Below are 20,777 nucleotides of genomic sequence, written 5' to 3' on the forward strand. Positions count from 1 at the left end.
GGCTCCATAATGGTGTGGGCTGTGTTTATATGGAATTTGACTGGATCCTCTGGTTCAACTGAACCGATGTTTCACTGGAAATGGTTATGTTCCGCTTTCTGGAGACCATCTGCAGCCATTCATGGACTTCGTATTCCCAAATAGCGATAGAATTTTTATGGATAGCAATGCGCCATGTCATTGGGCCACAGTTGTTCGCCATTGGTTTGAAAAACTTTGTGGACAATTCGAGCGAATGATTGGACACCGAGGTCGCTCGAGATGAATCCCATCGAACATTTACGGTAAATAATCGAGAAGAGAGTTGGTGCACAAAATCCTGCGCCGATAACACTTTGGCAATTATGGATGGCAGAATGGCTCAACATTTCTGCAGGGGACTTCCACGGACTTGTTAAGCCCATGCCACGTCGAGTTGCTGTACCACGCCAGGTAAAAAGCGCTCCGACACGTTATTATGAGGTATGCCATGAGTATTGTCGTCTCAGTGGACTACATGTTTTAAGTGGTTATATAGGGCATTCCTATTGCACAATTTGTGTTGCTATTTTTAGAATTAGTTCTCCATATTTCGTGTGTGCTGTCATGTTACACGTTTGTATGCAACACCACAGGCGGGAGGGGAGGCTCCTCGAAAAGTAAGCTACGGCCCTCGCCTCACCAAATGGCGTATTCCTTACACGTGACGATTGTCTCATTGTTTAAATTAATTCATTTTCCTTTACATTACTTCATTATCATATTTCAAGTGCAGATTAGATACATTCTCCAATCACGTGATTATTTATCTACTATAGGGATTATACTACTTATGAGTCTTTGTCTGATGTTATTGTTGTTGTATTTGGGTCATTTTATGTGTCTCCATTTACATGAGTGTCTGTGTGTGAATCTATGACTGTGTCTAAGTTTGTGTCCTCTCGAGGATCCTGCTGTCACGTGTGTTTGTTCGAGATCTGCCGTATTGATTGTATTGTCTGTAGATGGCACACGCTGTTCCTGAAGCCTTATCAGCGATTTTCATAGAGCATATCATTTGTCTGGGTTTCGTAACATTTCTTTGATGTCGTTGAATTCTGTTATAGTTCTTGTGTGGAAAGGTGTTGCAATGTAATGCCATGTGTTCAAGAGACCCACATGCATAGCACATGCACGTAATACTCTGGCTGAGGCCCACGCAGTTCAGATGTGCTGGATACCGGCTGTAGCCGGTGCTTCAGCTACATTCGTTCCTGTGTAGTGGGGAAGAAGGCAAAGACGGGAGGGCCTTTGTCATTCGTCTCCCACTCCCATTGCCATATTTCAAGACGCCAGCTGCTTAACTGACCGATGTCTAGAATGTTTTCCCTTGTTATTTCACAAACAATTTTGTGTCAGCGGCTCTTTATCCAGTATGCTGCCATTCTGTGACGGATAGTGATATCATCTGGGCCGGCCGGAGTGGCCGAGAGGTTCTAGGCGCTACAGTCTGGAACCGCGCGACTGCTACGGTCGCAGGTTCGAATCCTGCCTCGGGCATGGACGTGCGTGATTCAGCGTTGTCAACCATACGATAAATTATCGCGATATACGAAAATTAAAACGTGAACACGATGTACGATAGTACATTGCTGATAACTGAGGAATCTACGATAATTTTTGTGAAGATTTAAAATGAAAATAAATTGGTACTTTTAGTGGTTTCATACGTTAATAATCTGTTTTCAAAAAGTCCATACTCCACTCAGTATAAGCAATTTCCTCTTTTTCTTTCGTCCACTCCCTGCAACATTCCAACGACTCTTAACACTGTATATTCGCTTCCGGGGAATACCCTTACCGCCTAACAAATATTGTTTCACAACAATATGGGCTATTACGGCTAGGCCATCGTCATCAGTTGCTGGTGAAATTGGGACTTGAATGCACGGGTAGTTGTCTTTGTGCTCTTAAAAGAATATTAATTTTTTGTTCTTAACGGAAATTAAAGTGTGGTGTTCTTTAAATAAATACTGTAGTAGTGTATTCAAATATAAGTAATGGAAAGTGACAACAGTGATATAGATTCTCAGCGGACCCCACAGAAGAAATTGAGGCTGCGTGGTGAGTTGAAATTAAAACGTTTGAAACAAAAGTTCAGAAAGGAATGGTTGACTGATTTATCTTTCAAGGATTAGCTACAACCTGTTAGTGACGATGCATATAAAGCTCGGTGTAAAGTTTGTAGATGTGAATTCCGTGCTGAGTTGACTGTAGTGAAAAATCACGCTAAGGGGAAAAAACACTTAAGTGCCGTAAAATGTGTCGGGCCTCTACAAAAGAAACTTGACTTTTCATCACAATCAAAATCGTCTGATACATTTGATAAGCAGGGCAAGAGGGCTGAAATATTGCTATGTTGATTTTTGGCAGAAGATACCATCTCTATTAATACAGCCAATCACTTAACAGATGTAATTAAAAGTGCCTTTCCCGATTCGAAAATAGTTGAGAACTTGCAGTTGGGTAGAACAAAAGCCACATGGTTGATAAAGAATGTCATAGGTAAATGTCATTTAGATGAACTGAATGTTTTACGGAGACAAAAGTTCAGTTTCATAATTGATGAATCTACCGACATTTCGGCTACGAAAAATTTGTGTATTTGTGTGCGGTATTTTGATGAAGATAGCTCCAAAATACATACTAAATTTTGGCAGTTGTTACAGCTGTTTGACGAGAAAAATGCAGAGGCCGCTCATGAAGGTGCCACTGCTAATCGTTTGTGCGATCTCGTACGTAAAGCCTTGTCAGTACATAATATTCCTCCTGAAAATTTAGTAAGATTTGCTTAGGATGGGTGCAACACAATGATGGGGAAAGACACTTCTGTTGCTAGTCGAATAATTAGAGATATTCCTGGTATTTTTATACAGAAATGTATGTCATTCATTGCACTTATGTGCAAGTGAGGCTTGCAAACAATTACCAAGACTATGTAAAGACGCAGCAAGGGATACATATTCATTCTTTAAGCATAGTTCAAAAAGAATAGCCCAGTTTGTGGAATTCCCACAGTTTTGTAATGTCGAAACTCACAAGATACTGCATCCGTCTCAAACAAAATGGTTATCTTTGTTAACTGTTGTTCCACGTATTCTAGAGCAGTGGAATGCATTGTAATTATTTTTTACTTGCAAGTGGGAAGAAGAAAGACTGTATGCAGCTGAACAGTTAGCAATGGCATTCAGGGACAACTTTGTGCGTGTAGTTTTTATATTTCTCGAGTGGATTCTACCGAAATTTGTGTTTCTGAATCAATATTTTCAGAGCGAGAAATTAGTAATTTGCTCTTTGCATGATAGAATGTGCAAAATGTATAAAGAAATCCTTCTCTGCTATATGTCTCCTGATTATATCAATAAAACTGTTTTGACAGACGTAGATCCAGCAAACCCAGCCCAACTTGTGCCTTATACGCAAATGTATTTAGGTGTAGGTGTGATGGATTTCATGAGCCAATCTGAAAACATCTCACAAAAATCTGAAGTGACTGATTTCTACTACAGAATGCAACAGTTTCTTATAGTATCTTATTGTGAGATAAAAAAGCGGTATGATTTCAACAATTCTGTTCTAAAAATGTTGAGTTGGTTAACACCAGAAATAGCATTGTCAAAAAGTGCTGCAAGGCCGTCAACGCTAGTTCCACTTATAAAGTCGGTTCAGAGGATTTCTCTAAAAGACAAAAGGCTTATGCAAATGATTGATGATCAGTGGAGAGCATTACCTTCATGGTAACCAAGAGTTCCTCCAAATAGGAATCTTTGTGCTAGATATATCAGTTTTACCACATTCTAGTGCTGATTGTGAGCGGGTCTTTTCAAAAATGAATCTAGTGAAGACACCATTGAGAAATAAGTTACATTCGGGTACAGTCAGCGCAGTAATGCTCACTTCCCAGCTTGTGAAGAATTGTGTACAGTTCGAACCAACCAGTGCAATGAATGCATCAATGAACACGTCGAACATTTATGCTAAGAAGAAGGAATCTCATCGGGATAGTGACGCCGATGTGGAGTTATACAACGATGCTTATTAGGGTGAGTTTAATTATGTTATTATTTTTAATTATATTACGTACACACTGCTACTTTTCGATCGGGGTTAGCGAATTTTCCTTGCATAAAATCTGTGATGCTTTGGACACTTCCGAGCTTATCTGGTTCTGAACGTATTTTTAGTACTTAGCATCGCGAATAGAGACGTTTTGGTTCGTAATTAGGAGGTTTTATGGATAAAAATTTTAAAAGATGAGAAGACTTTGCCATTCGCGATTGAAAACAAATATTGTGTACGTCATATTATCAGCATTATTGTTTTTGTTTTTTTTAAGATTATCAATATACGATAATTTTAGATAAAAAACGATAATTTTAAATACAAAATGCCATAATTTTATCTTCTGGGGTTGGCAACGCTGGTGTGATGTCCTTAGGTTAGTTAGGTTTAAGTAGTTCTAAGTTCTAGGGGACTGATGACCTTAGAAGTTAAGTACCATAGTGCTCAGGGCCATTTGAACCATTTCTTTATATCATTGGGGCAGATCTCCAGAACTACACAAAAGGCTCCTACTGATGCGGTGTCAAAAGCACCCAACATTCTGAGTAGTGTGTCCCTATGTCACTGTATTCCCATGTCCGCGGTTCGTGGTCTTGTGGTAGCGTTCTCGCTTCCCGCGCACGGGGTCCCGGGTTCGATTCCCGGCGGGGTCAGGGATTTTCTCTGCATCGAGATGACTGGGTATTGTGTGGCTTTCATCATCACTTCATCCTCGTTCACTCCCAAGTCACCGTAGTGGCATTAAAGAACTTGTGGAGCGACGGCCGAACCCCCCCGCTAGGGGTCTCCCGGCCATCAATGCCATACGTTGATTATTACTGTGTTTCTATAAGTACCTAGCCATGCACTTGCTGCAAAGCATCAGATGACTTTCAAGAGAGCTGTGCGATAACTTCGTAGCATTTTCGAAGGTAGACTGTGTAACATGGTGTTTAGCATAGCAAGTTTGTCCTTCAGTTTCGTTGCTTTGTTAATTACCAATCTGGCGTGCACACCCAAAATAAGTCGTTCACCAATAGACATTGCTAAATATCATGTTATTTGTTACCTTTTTATACTAATGTGAGCTAATTTAATAACTGGGTTCCGTTTCAGCACCTCTTTGAGTAATAGATACACTGTTTTGATTGTCGCTATTTTGAGTTTTGTTTTAGCTACACCAATCAGAAGTTGTGCAGTTTTGTGTACTCACGTGTTTGCTGAGACAACGACTAATAAGTCATCCGCATCAGACACTATACCTTTTACCCTGCCATCTGCGAACAAGTTGTTTAAGAGTGGGTCAATAACAATGTAGCAAAATATTGGTCGACAGATTGAGCCCTACCCGAATCCTTTCGTTATTTTCTTGACTGCGTTCTGGTGTCCCGCTTCGTACTGTGCTGTGCCATTTTTGCTGTAATCTAACAAGCTGTTGTAAAGGGCAGTTGGTAGTTGCATATTCCTTAACCTAGCCAACAACGCAGCCCACTAAAGGTCATCAAAAGCATCTGTTACGGTTCAAAAAATGGTTCGAATGGCTCTGAGCACTATGGGACTTAACATCTAAGGTCATGCCTCGGGCATGGATGTGTGTGATGTCCTTAGGTTAGTTAGGTTTAATTAGTTCCAAGTTCTAGGGGACTGATCACCTCAGATGTTGAGTCCCATAGTGCTCAGAGCCATTAGAACTATTTTTGTCTGGGACTTAAACGGTTCTCGCCATATGTTGCTCTACAGCTGTGTTTTAACAAAGTTGTCTCAGTGGTCTTGCTTTGTTTGGTTCTTCTTTGTATTTTTGTTTCGCTTCACTGTGCAGTCCAAGTCTGAGCTGTCGTTCTTGTGCTGGCTTGGCTCTTTGGTAGTATCTTCCTTTGTCACGTGAATGTTTCCGCAGTCTTGTCAACTCTACCGACCACTGTAGTTTATGTTTCCTCCTGGTATTCTCTCGTGGAATCCCTGCTGACTGCGCCGTTTGGAGCAAGCCTGTTAAAATATGTATTTCATAGTCTGTGCACCTTGGATTGCGTGTAGGGGAAAATCCTCTATTACACCTCTAATTTTCTCTGTGTTGCCCTATCTAGAATGAATCTCTGATGTTGTGCGGTTGTGATGTGTGAATGATTATGGCATCCTTGTAGTCGCTGTGTGCTGTACTGCCCATTGTTTTGTGTGTGCTAGTCAGTTTTTGTTTGCTATTGGTACGTCTACACAGCGTGACCCAGTTCCATCAGGACTGTGGCAACGAAAAATAAACGTAATGTATTATATTCACAGTCACCTTAATTGTCCAAAATTGTCTCCCCCTGAACAAAACACTACTGAAATCATTTTAAAGTGTTTTAAGAAGCCACTGTAGTCCTTTCTCGAGGTTGCATTTAGTACTACAGTACAATTTCTTGCATGTCCTTAATTGCGTCATAATGATGTTCTTTCATTGCCAACATCAATTTGTGAAACAACCAGAAGTCGGCTGGGGGCCTAATCCGGCGAATATGATGGGTGATCCAGGACTGTGATCCATTTTGTAGCTAAAATCTCGCCCACAGCCTTCGCTTTGTGGTCTGGGGTGTCGTCATGTAGCAGCAAGCACGAATCCACATCTCGGTATTCGAGTCTACTTCTACGAATCCAAAAACGCTGGAGGAGTAGAAAAACTTGGTACTTATATGGATATGGTGTCTGTTCTTTCGGACATGTCCGAAAGAACAGACACCATATCCATAAAAGTATATAGTTCTGGCAACACCGGCCATGACCTACTTCTCCTGTGCGGGTGCACACATATTCCCTGAACTCTTACAGGACTTGGTAAGAATGTCTTCCACGAGTAATGAGTGTGTTGGTGTGGTACACCATGAATGTAGTGTGTGGACATAGAAGGTGAGAATGTGGGTCTCGCGGGAGGCGTGCGTAAGATAGTCCCTGCAGTGGCGCTATTCTCTGTGCCCCCGGTGGCTCACGTGGATAGAGTGTCTGCCATGTAAGCAGGAGATCCCGGGTTCGAGTCCCGATCGGGGCACACATTTTCACCTGTCCCCGTTGATATACATCAACGCTCGTTAGCAGCTGAAGTTATTAATATAATTTCGAAAAATTTGGTGTTGCCTCACTGCTCCACTGCAATTTTCGACGAGTGTTGGACACACGGCTAGGATGCTTAATGCAGCAGTACACAGCTGTTTTGAAACTTCAAGGATCGTAACGCCGCAGCTCGCCACGTGATAGCACTGCAGTTTCGAATTTCACACAAGCAGTCCTAATAGAGCTGGAACAAACTATGTACGTTACTCTCTCCTCCAGGGTTACCACAATATGTTGGTGCTTGTCCTGCCTTGTTTAGTAAAAAGAGGTTGTACTTATTTATAATGTCGAGACGTTATGCTGGCTGCGGAAGAAATTAGTGCCGCACCATCACACCGTGCGAAGTAATGAGGGTAAGAGGTTTGAGTAACAGAGAGCTCCCGCGTAGCTCGTGGCTGGCGGTCAGATTCTGTGTCGCCTGGTATGGGGCATCGTCGGGACATTCCCGTGCCTATGGGGGAGGTCTGTGGCAGGAATGCCAGCCGGGATTAGCCGGTAGGGAGGGGGCGGCTGCTGCTACTGCCGTTGCGGCGGCTGCGGCGGCGGTGGGTCGCGAGTTTTTATGGGACTGCGGGAAGAGGAAGGGAAGAGGAAGGCGTAATTAACGGCTGCCTAGCGGGACGCACGGAATGCTGGGAGCGCAGCGAGGCATGCGCCGCCACAGGCGCCCACGTACAGCCACTGACGGAGGGTGCTCGCCTTAAACACACGCCACAGCAGCCAGAGGAGCAGCCGCGGCGGTTTCAGTCGCAGTGTCAAGGTTTCACTAGTTTTCTGTGTAAAGGATCTGCTACTTCATAAACTAACCTCCGAGTGCCTATTAAAAAAAGAAAACGTGGATGACACCTTGACGTGACAAAAGTCAAGGGGTACCTCCGAATATCGTGTCGGAACTCCTTTTGCCCGGTGTATCGCAGCAACTCGATGTGATACAGACTTCTCAAGTTCCTGGAACTCACTCCCTTAGAGAAATATTGAGCCGTGCTACCTCTATAGTCGACCATAATTGCGAAAGTATTGCCGGTGCAGGATTTCGTACATCTACATCTACATCTACATGGATACTCTGCAAATCTTATTTAAGTGCCTGGCAGAGGGTTCATTGAACCACCTTCACAATTCTCTATTATTCCAATCCCGTATAGCGCGCAGAAAGAATGAACACCTATGTCTTTCCGTACGAGCTCTGATTTCCCTTATTTTATCGTGGTGATCGTTCCTCCCTATGTAGGTCGGTGTCAACAAAATATTTTTACATTCGGAGGAGAAAGTTGGTGATTGGAATTTCGTGATAAGATTCCGTCGCAACGAAAAATCCTTTTCTTTTAACGATGTCCAGAGGCATTCCTGTATCATTTAAGTGACACTCTCTCCCATGTTTCGCGATCATACAAAACGTGCTACCTTTCTTTCAACTTTTTCTATGTACTCCGTCAGACCTGTCTGGTAAGGATCGCACACCGCGCAGCAGTATTCTAAAGGAGGACAGACAAGCGTAGTGTAGGCAGTCTCTCCTTAGTAGGTCTGCTACATTTTCTAAGTGTCCTGCCATTAAAATGCAGTCTTTGGTTAGCCTTCCCCACAACATTTTCTGCGTGTTACTTCCAATTTAAGTTGTTCGCAATTGTAATACCTAGGTACTTATTTGAATTTACGGCTTTCAGATTAGACTGATATATTGTGTAACCGAAGTTTAACGAGTTCCTTTTAGCACTCATGTAGATGACCTCACACTTTTCGTTATTTAGAGTCAACTGCCACTTTTCGCACCATTCAGATATCTTTTCCAAATCGTTTTGCAGATCGTTTTGATCTTCTGATGACTTTATTAGTCGATAAAAGACAGCGTCATGTGCAAACAACCGAAGACGGCTGCTCAGATTGTCTCCCAAATCGTTTATATTGATAAGGAACAGCAAAGGGCCTATAACACTACCTTGGGGAACGCCAGAAATCACTTCTGTTTTACTCGATGACTTTCCGTCACTTACTTCGAACTGTGACCTCTCTGACAGGAAATCACAAATCCAGACACATAACTGAGACGATAGTCCATAACAACGCAATTTCACTACGAGCCGCTTGTGTGGTACAGTGTCAAAAGCCTCTCGGAAATCCAGAAATACGGAATCAATTTGAAATCCCTTGTCAATAGCACTCAGAACTTCATGTGAATAAAGAGCTAGTTGTGTTTCACAGGAACGATGTTTGCTAAACCCATGTTGACTGTGTGTCATCGAGGTAATTCATAATGTCCGAACACAATATATGTTACAAAATCCTGCTGCATATCGACGTTAACGATATGGGCATTACTCCTACTACCTTTCTTGAATATTGGTGTGACCTGTGCAACTTTCCACTCTTGGGTACGGATCTCTCGTCGAGCGAACGGTTGTATATGATTGTTAAGTATGGAGCTAATGCATCAGCATACTCCGAAAGGAACCTAATTGGTATACAGTCTGGAGCAGAAGACTTGGTTTTTATTAAGTGATTTAAATTGCTTCACTACTCCGAGGATATTTACTTCTGCGTTATTCATGTTGGCAGCTGTTCTCGATTCGAATTCTGGAATATTTACTTAGTCTTCTTTTGTGAAGGTATTTCGGAAGTTCAGTAACTCTGCTTTGGCAGCACTGTCTTGTATAGTATCTACATTGCTATCGCGCAGAGAAGGCATTGGTTGTTTCTTGCCACTAACGTACTTCATAAACGACCGGAATCTCTTTGGATTTTCTGGCAAATTTCGAGAACTGACCTCTCGATTACGTCCCCTAAATGTTCGATGAATTGAACAACTGTGGCCCGGTGACATGGCGCACTGCCATCCATAAAAATTTCAACGTTTTTTGGGAACATAAAGTCCATGATTAGCTGTTAATGGGCTCCAAAAAGCCAAATATAACCATTTATTGTCAAAGATCGGTTCAGCTGGGCCAGAGAACCCAGTCCTTTCCACGAAAATACAGACAATACCATTATGAAGTCACCGTCACCTTGCATAGCGCCTTCTTGACAACTAGGGTCCATGGCTTCGGGGGTCTGCACCACACTTGAATCCTACCATCGGCTCTTACGTACTGAAATCGGGACTCATGGGACCAGACCAAGATTTTCCAGTCGTCAGGATCGAACAGATATGGTCACGACATCAGGAGAGGCACTGCACACGACGTCGTGCTATTATCAAAGACACTCGTATGGATCGTCTTCTGCCGTAGTCCATTAACGTCACATTTCGCCGCGCTGTCCTAACGCATACGTCCCACGTTGATTTCGGTGGTTATTTCGAGCAGTGTTACTGATAACTTTGCGCAAACGCCGCTGCTCTTAGTCGTTAAGTGAAGCCGTCGTCCACTGCCTTTTTCGTGGTAAGAGGTAATGCTTGAAATTTGGTATTCCAGGCAGAAGACAATTGACACTACGGATCTCGGAATATTGAATTCCCTAACAGTTTCCGAAATGGAATGTCCCATGCATCTAGCTCCTACTAGCATTAAGCATTCAAGGTCTGCTAAGTCCCGCCGTGCTGTCATAATCGCGTCATCAACCTTTTGACATGAGTAGAAATGACAGCTTCGCTAACGCACTGCCCTTTTATACCTTGTGTACGCGATACTACCGCCATCTGCAAATGCGCATGTTGCTATCCCATGATTTTTGTCACCTCAGTGTACGCACCAATTAATTTTTCACCACGTTGCATGTTTATTAACTTTAAAATCAACTCATGTACAGTTCTGCGAACTACAAAAAGATATGAACATGTCTAGAACTTTTACGGTATTTTGGACAAAGATATATTGTTTATTTTAGTGTGTAGAACCAGTAATGACCATAAAGGCAGGCTCCAGCAGGTAATCAAGGAAATATTAAAGAGGCACCTCGAACAAGTACTGATTTGATTTAATAAACTCTTTTAGATAATGCTTGTAGCTGGTTACTGTTTGAAATCAATAGCCACGTAATTAAGGCTCTCACGAATGGATGTCGTAGCTGCTGGTGAATGTTCCAGGTTGTATGCTGACGATCAGTGTAACATTTCCACCCCTAACGTTTCGTCCAGAGTTGTGGTGGACGTCATCAGAGGTGCTCCTACTTCCGCCGAGTCTTTCTGACTGACGAGTTGGTCGTTGGAGACCGACATAAATACTGAGACAAATGAGGTTGCTAGTTTACTTGTGATCGGCAGAGATAATCCTTGTCAGAGATAAAACACAGCTATCGGCAGTCGTCTGTCAAAGAAAAAACAAAAAGTTTATTGGCTTCGAAACCTGCGTTAAAATTATCCCCACGTTTATATACATTATTTCGGTGGCTTCTCTACACAGCTGAGGATAATAGCTCGCCAATGCAAATAAAATTTTGGCTTGCGAAAATTTCAGTTGATGATTTCCTAACTGAAAAGCGTGCTTTCTGAAAGTTGCTTTTTCTTCATTTCCCTAGTCGCAAAGGCTTTTATGTTCCTTGAACCGCGTATTCACACTTCTCCTGGTAGTTCAGATGCAGGCTTTACTGCACGTACATGGAATCCGATCTGTAAAGGATAAACGCCCTCCACAGTCAGACTGCAAGATATATCAAATTCTGTGCGTGTCTGGTACCCATAGATAAAGCGCAGTGTCATGTGGTAATGTGCTGTCTGCCTCTGAAGGGGAACTACGTTGCAATAACATATCTAGCGTTGTCTTGCTTCAAAGCTGATACACTAGGAGTCTCTCCCAAGAGCCAGCAAGCGCATTTTCTTTGGCTGATATTTACAATTTCGGTTTTGCAATCCGTAGCTGGAGTCAGTCCAAACAAGCATTGCTCATCACATCTTTTATTCAACGCCAATTCTCGACGGCAAGCGTCGCTCTGTTCACCGTTGCAATCAAAATTATTTTTAAAGTGCAATTTCACGTGCTCATTCGATTGAGTGATCTCAGATTAGTTTACTCCGTTATTTTTTATGTCAATATGTATTAGCAGGGAGGGTAAAACACATAGAATAATCAGTAATCTAGCAACGATAGCACCGCCTTGGCCCATGCTGGCTGCTACGGACATGCAACAGTGCTGGTGGAGTACTGGTTTTTTCGGTGCTTTATCGCGCCTGTTAACACATACCGATAAAATGAGTATCTCATTAGACTAATCTGGGACCGCTCTGTCGAGTGGGACCCTAAAATTCCGTTTTAAGAACAATTTTGTTTGTAACGGGAAACAAACCGACTCTTTCCGTCGACCCTGGGTGTCGCATGTAAGATGTGACGAGTAGTATTTGTTTGGGCTGACTCCAGCTACCGATTACAAGAACTTAATTGGAAATATCTCCTAAAACACAAAATAAAATGTGCCTGACGACGTTTCGGAGAGACACCAAGTGTACTGTATGAAACTTGTGATATATGACGCGAAAAAACTATGTATACAAAATTTTAGAATGTTTAGAGAAAATAGAAAGAAACATTTGTTTACGTTACAAAATGCCACACGTAAATCCATGAAGATTTTACGCTGGTGAAATTCAGGGACGGTGTTCTAAATGCAATGCGAGGAGTATTATTTTAGAGATGTTATCCACCTACTACGGATATGCTTTTTGTGGAGAGGGGGGCTGGGGTCAGCAATACTTTAAGCAAATGAATTAATACATGACATTACACGAACTCTAAGCAAACAGCAGACAACAGTGTACTGAGACAACATTAGGAAATGCAGCACAGGGCTGCGGTAATCGTGTGGTGCGACTGGTAGCGCTCAAGTACATGGAAAACCCTCGAATTTAGTATTGAGAGAGGAATTAAAGAGACAAAGAAGACATTGTATGCCATTTGTGCCTGTTTCATTGAGAGTGCGTGTAAAGCAAGGCATGTCAGGAACCAATAACATTTACTGTTTACACATCCAGGTTTCCGTGGGTTACTTCGAAGAATTTGGTTTCGAAACAGGGATATTTCAGACCCGATCTGTTGTTAGTGGCAACGACACAATAACCTCATTCGCGACAGCTTTCAATTCGTTTGGCGAATATTCTGATATAGACTTTCCTGATCTGTGTACATTATTATGGATGAAATCCAGGGTTGTTACTGAAACAAATTCAAAGCTAGAAGTTTCCTGAACGACCGTAGTATTAGCCAAATGGAAATTGGTTGTTTGTAGCGTTGGTAAATGTGTGCCACAGAATCACGCACTGTTTCGTGAAAACCTAATTATCTTGTGGAAAAAGTTACCATAAGCACATTATCATAACTACCAGTGATACCAGTACTAGGTCGATTTGGGTCAAAAATGTAACTGGTACTGTTCAATCTTGCCCACTCGTCGCTTATAGGGTGCCTAAAGGATACAGCGTTCTCGAAATGCTATACAGCAACTCAAACAAATAACATTAGTAGTTTCATTTCTGTGAAGCAATTGACGATACTTTACTTTGGAGATACATCGGTGTCACAAGTAACATGAAAGCAGTAATAGTCCTCGCTATGGACAAAGTCCAGAGAAGTAACTGATAAGGATCACAACTAGCACGTTCTGCAAATACGTTCCACTACTGTCAGTACACTGAGGCGATCTGAGCGGTCGATGCTGACAGGAGCGGCGCTTATACTCACTTCTTTCAGATGTCGCTCCTGGCGCGGCGCGGTCCATTTCCACGCACCACTGGCCGACGTTTCCTGGCCGCCTTCTCTGTTCTTGCGTTCGTCGTCTTCGTTCCGCCGTTTGTGGTTGCGCCAGAACAGGTACAGACCCCAAAATTCTTCGTAGCGGTTTCGCCTGCATGTCATCTCAGCAGCTACAGCTTTTGCACACTGAAAGCTATTCATCCATTTGCTGAAAAACACGTACAAACGAAAAGTCATGTGTATTATCAAAGAATAAAGATCACGAGATAATGTTCATAAGCACTTCTGAAGTCTGGATAAGTGGTGTTCAGTGGGTGTCACGGGATTAAAGGCTCATTTCATACAGGCATGGACAATGGACATGGACGTGGGGTGACATGCGTGCCCCAACGACACGGACAGCTGTACCTTGGGTGCAACCACAATGCAGGGGTATATGTGGAGAGGCCAGACTAACCCGTGTCCCTGAAGAAGATCAGCAGTCTTTTCAGCGGTTTACAGGGACAGCAGTCTGGATGACTGACTGATCTGGCTTTGTAACAGTAGCCAACATGACCTTGCTGTGCTGGCACTGTGAACGGCTGAAAGCAATGCGAAACTACAGCCGTGTTTTATTTTTCCCGGAGGGCATGCAGCTTTAATTTTTGTCTTAATGATGAAATATTCTGAAGGTAAAATAGTTCCTCACTCGAATCCTACAGCGCCAAAGACGACATCATCGTCTCTACAAATTTTGCGATTAGAGGAAGGAAGTGCTTAAGGAGGGATTGTTTAACTATAGCAGCTCATTGCTGAGGCTATCGTCCAGTGAATGGACTAAAATCATGTTGTGCAAGAAGGAGTCTGCACTTGACTGTTGGCGTTAAGACAATGGAATCTACAGTCTCGAGATAATCCCTGTAATTTTTGTGCCATTCATGATGAATTTGTCCGTTTTTATTGGTGGAGTTGAAAATTGTCTCACCGCAGTTCCATGGATCTGAGATCAAAATAATCACTATGTTCTACTTCTGGTTATGCTATTGGAGCAATTTAAACGTATCATCAACAGAGTACATATGCATAAAGCCTTTTTGATGAGAGTCATCTGTAATGCCGTGAGCCTTAAAGTGTTGTTCCAGCGTGACAATGTCGTTCACCCATGGCTCTAACTTTTTATCACAACTGGGAATAGTGTAGGTGGCAGCAAACCCCTACGGTGTTGTCGATCCGGTAGAGACAATTGGAAACGCCCTCAGGTGCTGCGCTGAGGCAGGCCAGCTTCTTTAGCGACAGTTCCTGGGTTGTTTGCATGTTTTGTAATGGGAAGAACACTTGTGTTGATATGACGCCACTCGGAAAGGCTATACAGAAATGAGAGAACAGACAGTTACAACATTCAATTATGGGCGATCAAAATACCGAATATCATGGAGAGTTCCACGAAGTACCCCGTACGGAGCAGCTACACTGAGTATGTACAGGATGACAGTTATTGAACTATAAGAAAATAAACGCAAATTAGGTACAAACTGCAGGATGCACGCAATTTATTCAACATGTAAACGTCACTACAGATATTCGGATTTAGGTCATGACATGTTCGATATGCATGCCATCATTGGCGATGATGTGGCGCAGACGAATAGCGAAATTCTGCTTGATCCGCTGAAGTTCGGAACATGGATGCTGTCGATGACTTCCTGATAGGCTGTTTTCAGCTCAGCAATGGTTTTGGGGTTATTACTGTGCACCTTGTCTCTAATATATCCCCACAAAAAGGGATCCCGTGTGTTCAGATCCGGATAATATGGCGGCCAATCGCAGCCCATGCCAGTGGCCTCTGGGTATCCCAGAGCCAGAATGCGGCCCCCAAAGCGCTCCCCCAGGATATCAAACTCTCTCCTGCTTCGATGGGGTCGAGCTCCATCTTGCATGAACCACATCTTGTCGAAATGAGGGTCACTTTGGGCAATGGGGAAGAAATCACGTTCCAAAACCTTCACATGCCGTTCGATAGTCACCGTGCCATCAAGGAATATCGCACCAATTATTCCGTGACTGGACATTTCACACCACACAGTCACCCACTGAGGATGAAAAGACTTCTCGATAGTGAAATGCGGATTCTCAGTCCCCCAAATGCTCCAATTTTGCTTATTGGCGAACCCATTCAAATGAATGTGGGCTTCGCCGCTAAACCAAAACATACTAATTCCCATCATGCCTTGAGCCCAACCGCGCAGTTTGAAAGTTTTGACGCACACCGTTCACAACCATCTCATATACTTCAATAATTGTCACCATACATGAGATCACAGAAGTTCAAACGCTACCGTCGTCATTTACGTCGTGACTGAACTGGAACAACGCATGTTAATTGGTATTCTCAGGCAGACAAATACAAACACTTTAATATAAGTCACATTGCATACAGTTATTCACAACAAGGCATTTACACTGATAAGCCAAAACATTACGACCACTGCCCACCACGACGCTGGTTGCCGCCCGGTGGCGTTGAGGGCACGTGACGCGGTAGCAACATTGTGTAAGCGGAGCAGACACGGACGGGGAATCACCCTAGCGCAGATATGGACTGCAGATCGGGAAATCCATTGAGATTAGCGACTTTGACAAAGGGCACATTATTATTACTCAGAGTCTGTGATCGAGTATCTCGAAACCGGCGGAGCTGGTTGGATGTACACGTGCTACTGTCGTGAGCATTTATGGAACGAAGTAGAAGTACCACTAGGCGTTAATGGCTGGATGTCCACGACTCTTCACAGGACGCAGGGTTCGGAGGTTTGCCTGCTCTGTAAGGTAGGATATATGGTGATCTGTGGCATTTATGGCGAAAGAGCACAATGCTGGTGAACCCACAAGTGATCACATGTTGACCCAATGACATCATCAATTACGATTGCAGTGAGCACAGGACCATCGGGATTCGACCGTCTGTCAATGGAAACGTGTTGGCTCATCGGGTGAATTATATTTTTGCTGCACCAGGTCGATGGTCGTCTCCACAAACGCTGTCATCGAGGTGAACGGCAGCTCGAAACGTGCAGCGCACCACTGACGTAGGCTGGTGGGAGCAGTATTATTCTATGGGAGACGTTCTCCTGTGCTTGCATGGCACCTGTGGTAGTAAGCGAAGCACCCTGACAGCGAATCATCTGCACCCCTTGATGCTTGATGTCTTCCCCGACGGCGATGTCATCTTTCAGCAGTATAATTGTCCGCATCCCGGTGCCAGAACCGTGATACAGTGGTTTGAGGAGCACTGTAGTGAACTCACACTGATGTCTCGGTGGCGGAATTCGCCTGATGTAAATCCTATGGAACGCATCTGGGCCTGTATCGGGTGCGATCAATGAGGACGCAAATCTGCGGCCTCTTTATTTAGAGGAATTACATGTGCTGTGCGTAGATAATCAGACTGTCGGATACCTGACACGCAGAATCAGTGATGTGTTTTGTTCCGAAGACAGATAAGCGAGCTGTTAAGCAGGTGGTCAGAATGTTTTGGCTAATCAGTGTAGTTTGGACGCAGGTCCACATAGTTAAAAGTGATTCGCTTAAGGATTAATCTTTTCAATAGAGTTCAAAAGAAGAAACGAATCTTCAGTTTTTCAGTCAAGGATGAATGAACAGTTAATTAATCATTGAGACTAAGTCAACTAGAAAGTTTACCACTGAGGCCAACTTCAGCGAGAAAGTTCCTCATGGAGAGACTAAGACCACCTGCAAGTTTACTGTTCATTAGTTCAACGAGAAGGGGCCATTGTTGAGAGCAACGGCTTGACGCTTGTAGATGGTTGGGCTGCTTGCTGAACGTACTGGAGTTGAGGTTATCCCAGGACTGATCCACAATTGGCTGGCTGGGTACAGTGTGGGCGCTTGAAAACATGCTGTGTGGAAGGTTATTCGTTCCGTTCCTAAACGTGCCTGTGGCTGACAGAGTCAAATAATCGTGCGGAGTCTTTCATAGGACAGCTACTAAACATGTTGATTTGTACTGGTGATGGAGGCCAGCTGGTGTTACTATACACTGCCGTTTGACGCATGCTGGTGCAGCAACCCATCAGCCATTGCGATATTGCAGCGTAGGCTGATGCTGTTTTAAGCACTTAGCCAGCTATCGAAGAACATTTGTTGTGCTGTCATACGTCTCTGCAAATTGTTCTTTAGTAAGATGAATAGTTTTCTTTAATTTACGTCTATGGTCACAAATTTTTGTTAACAGATTAACGGTTTCGGTCTTTAATGACCATCATCAGATCTGTTTCGTAAAAACGAAGTCCTAATGCACTGCAGCCATAGTGGACTTTGTTTTTATGAAACAGATCTGATGATGGTCATTAAAGACCGAAACCGGTAACCTGTTAGCAAAAAAATTTGTGACCGTGGACGTAAATTACAGGAAACTTTTTACATATACGGATCACTGCGTTTCCCCGACGATGTCGCAGCTTGTGAGTTTCGTTTCTTTTATGCCATGGTAGTATGCCTATCAATGACGAGACGCGGTCTTTATGAGGGGTCTAAGAACGTTATTTACCAGTATGTTCGTGTGGCCATTTTCCACAGTAAGTGTGCAGCTTTTTGTTATACAAATTCCAAAGCATTTTTCATCCTGTGCAGCAAAACCGTCGAAATGTTCGCACTACTAAGCATACTTTCCCCTGTCACCTGTGTGTTATCTTTCCTTGTCCTACTCCTTACAATCCAGTCGGATAGCTGGCAATGCTGGGTTAAGCGCCACATTTCTGCTTCTGATACTCCTTAGGAAAACGTATATGCACGGGAAACTATCACTGTCGCTTCATGAAGTTGTACTTGTGTTCTCTATTGTATGACTTTCATAATGAACACTGCTTTGTCTAAATGCAGTCATTATACTTAAACTAACACGCAAATCAGCGCTACATGTTCCATGTGGACCCCACAAACCCATTCTAAAAACAGACTCGGTCAAATGACATTGGCTGGTGTGTTCGTGGTACACTACTCGTTGCCACTGTGCATCGCCCCACCACTGTAATCTGCTATCATTTGAGAAGACACGCAGAGTATGAGAGGAGAGACAAATACATAACAAAGTCACTGAATATTAAAGGTGAAATGCGTCTGGAAATTATATTGCAGCAACAAATAGGCGTTTTAATTTGTAAAACGAATACTTTACATTCCTTCCCATTCCTATGAATGACAGAGGGAATGTTCTGGAATACTCCTAGTTTGCGTATTGCAGATTGCATTTCGCCTCCCGAACATCTTTCAGGTGTGTGACAGTTTACTGCGATCCGGACAGCTCTCTAGTCTGTCGTTACACTGGATTTTTTTCACTTGCAAACACTTCGGGTGTTGTTATATAGGTACGCGAATAGGAAGCGTGGGCCGACGGATCGTTTGGAAAGCTTAATCGGTATAGGCGGTACCTCAGTTCTAGGCCACTGCAGGCTTCCGACTGTCAAATAAAATGCGAAACCCACTGCGACCATCCAACATACCAAACTGGTATTGCAAAGTGAAGGAGCATTCATATAAGATGAACACTTTCAGTTCATTCATGGACTCCAAAATACTAGTACATGCGCCCATCTCACCGACGCTCTGAGTGGAACACACATTTGTCCATTTGCGGGGTTGGGGTCGGTATCCTTTTCCTCCAGTAAGCAATTATTTGTGATACTGAAATTTATGAGGTAACTATAAGTTCTCCAAATGAAATAGCAGAGTTAATTTGGTCGTAGACTCACAACGAGACTTCGTTCCTGTTGTGTGATCGTCCCTCTTGGTCGTTGTGTTACTCATAGAACGTTCCCGAGACTGTGTTCTATGTCATACATCTCTCAAAAATCGCTGGAATCTACGTTGTGACTTACTTCAACCAAAAGAAACTCTGCTCTGAACAAAGGGCAAACACGACTGAGGTGTTACCTCCAATCATACGTTATTCGATGCAATAAGTACCTGTTTGCAATACAGACGGCAAAACTATGGTCTGTGGTGAAACCTTTATGGTCATCTTCCGGTCGCACCACTTACGGCTGACATTTCTACAGTAGTTCATTGTTAATATTGCATAGATCATGTTCCAGTCTCTTACAGATAATTATGAGTACGTAAATCTGCGAATTTTTCTTGCATTAATTGTGACGTGTTTTTCGCTTGTGACAGTTACACCATTTTTAAGTCTGCGTAGGAAATAGATCTGTGAGTCCATTCGTTTTAAGGTTTGAAAAATAGATGTACTGAAATGAAAATAAATTCTACTCAAAGGAACGTGTATTAAATGAGAACAAAAACGAAGGAAAATTAGTGTTCGGCATCCCACCGCCAAAGAGGCTGGTAGAGAGGGAGCGAAGAGACGAAATCGTCTCAGATCGGAGCCCTGCAAACAGTGATTGTTATCGTGTTCAAAGCAATTAAAGTAAGCGGCGACGTGAAATGACAAAATGTTAAATTAAAAGGCAGCGTAGCGTAGTAGCTCCGAAGCGACACCCGTTTCTCTAAAGGAAAATATTTCACCAGTTCACACAGGAAACAATGACGTGTAGCGGACATCATCTGTTCGTAACAGCCGTCGGGCTTTGTAATTAAAAGTAACAGCTAATTAGAGGGAGAGAGGAATTGTCGTGAATGGGCATCCTCCGCACACCTACCACAGTATCCTCGCTTCACTCTGTCATTTTTTTTTTTTACCAACACCATACCAAACAGTCGCTGGTACCCAAGTATGAAATATCTACCGCCATTTTCAGAAACTGCTGTCTGAGACAACAAGTGATTTCTGGGATGCTTACGCAATTTTGAAAGCCTTTTGTCTTGGAAGCACATTTAGGGAAGTGTGTATGAGTTTCCTTTATTACCAAGTACTACGTATTTCCATGGCTTTAGAAACCTGTGGTTTGTTGCTTGTGTAGATACTTCAGCCTACTCTGTAACGTGAGTCACCATCGGATACTTCAGCAATTTCTTGAACTCGAATGTTGTCGGTTCGAATCCTCGTGGTGCGAAAAAGCTTCGCGG

The sequence above is a fragment of the Schistocerca piceifrons genome, chromosome 2 (genome assembly GCF_021461385.2).
Source record: "Schistocerca piceifrons isolate TAMUIC-IGC-003096 chromosome 2, iqSchPice1.1, whole genome shotgun sequence".
Taxonomy (NCBI): Eukaryota; Metazoa; Arthropoda; class Insecta; order Orthoptera; family Acrididae; genus Schistocerca; species Schistocerca piceifrons.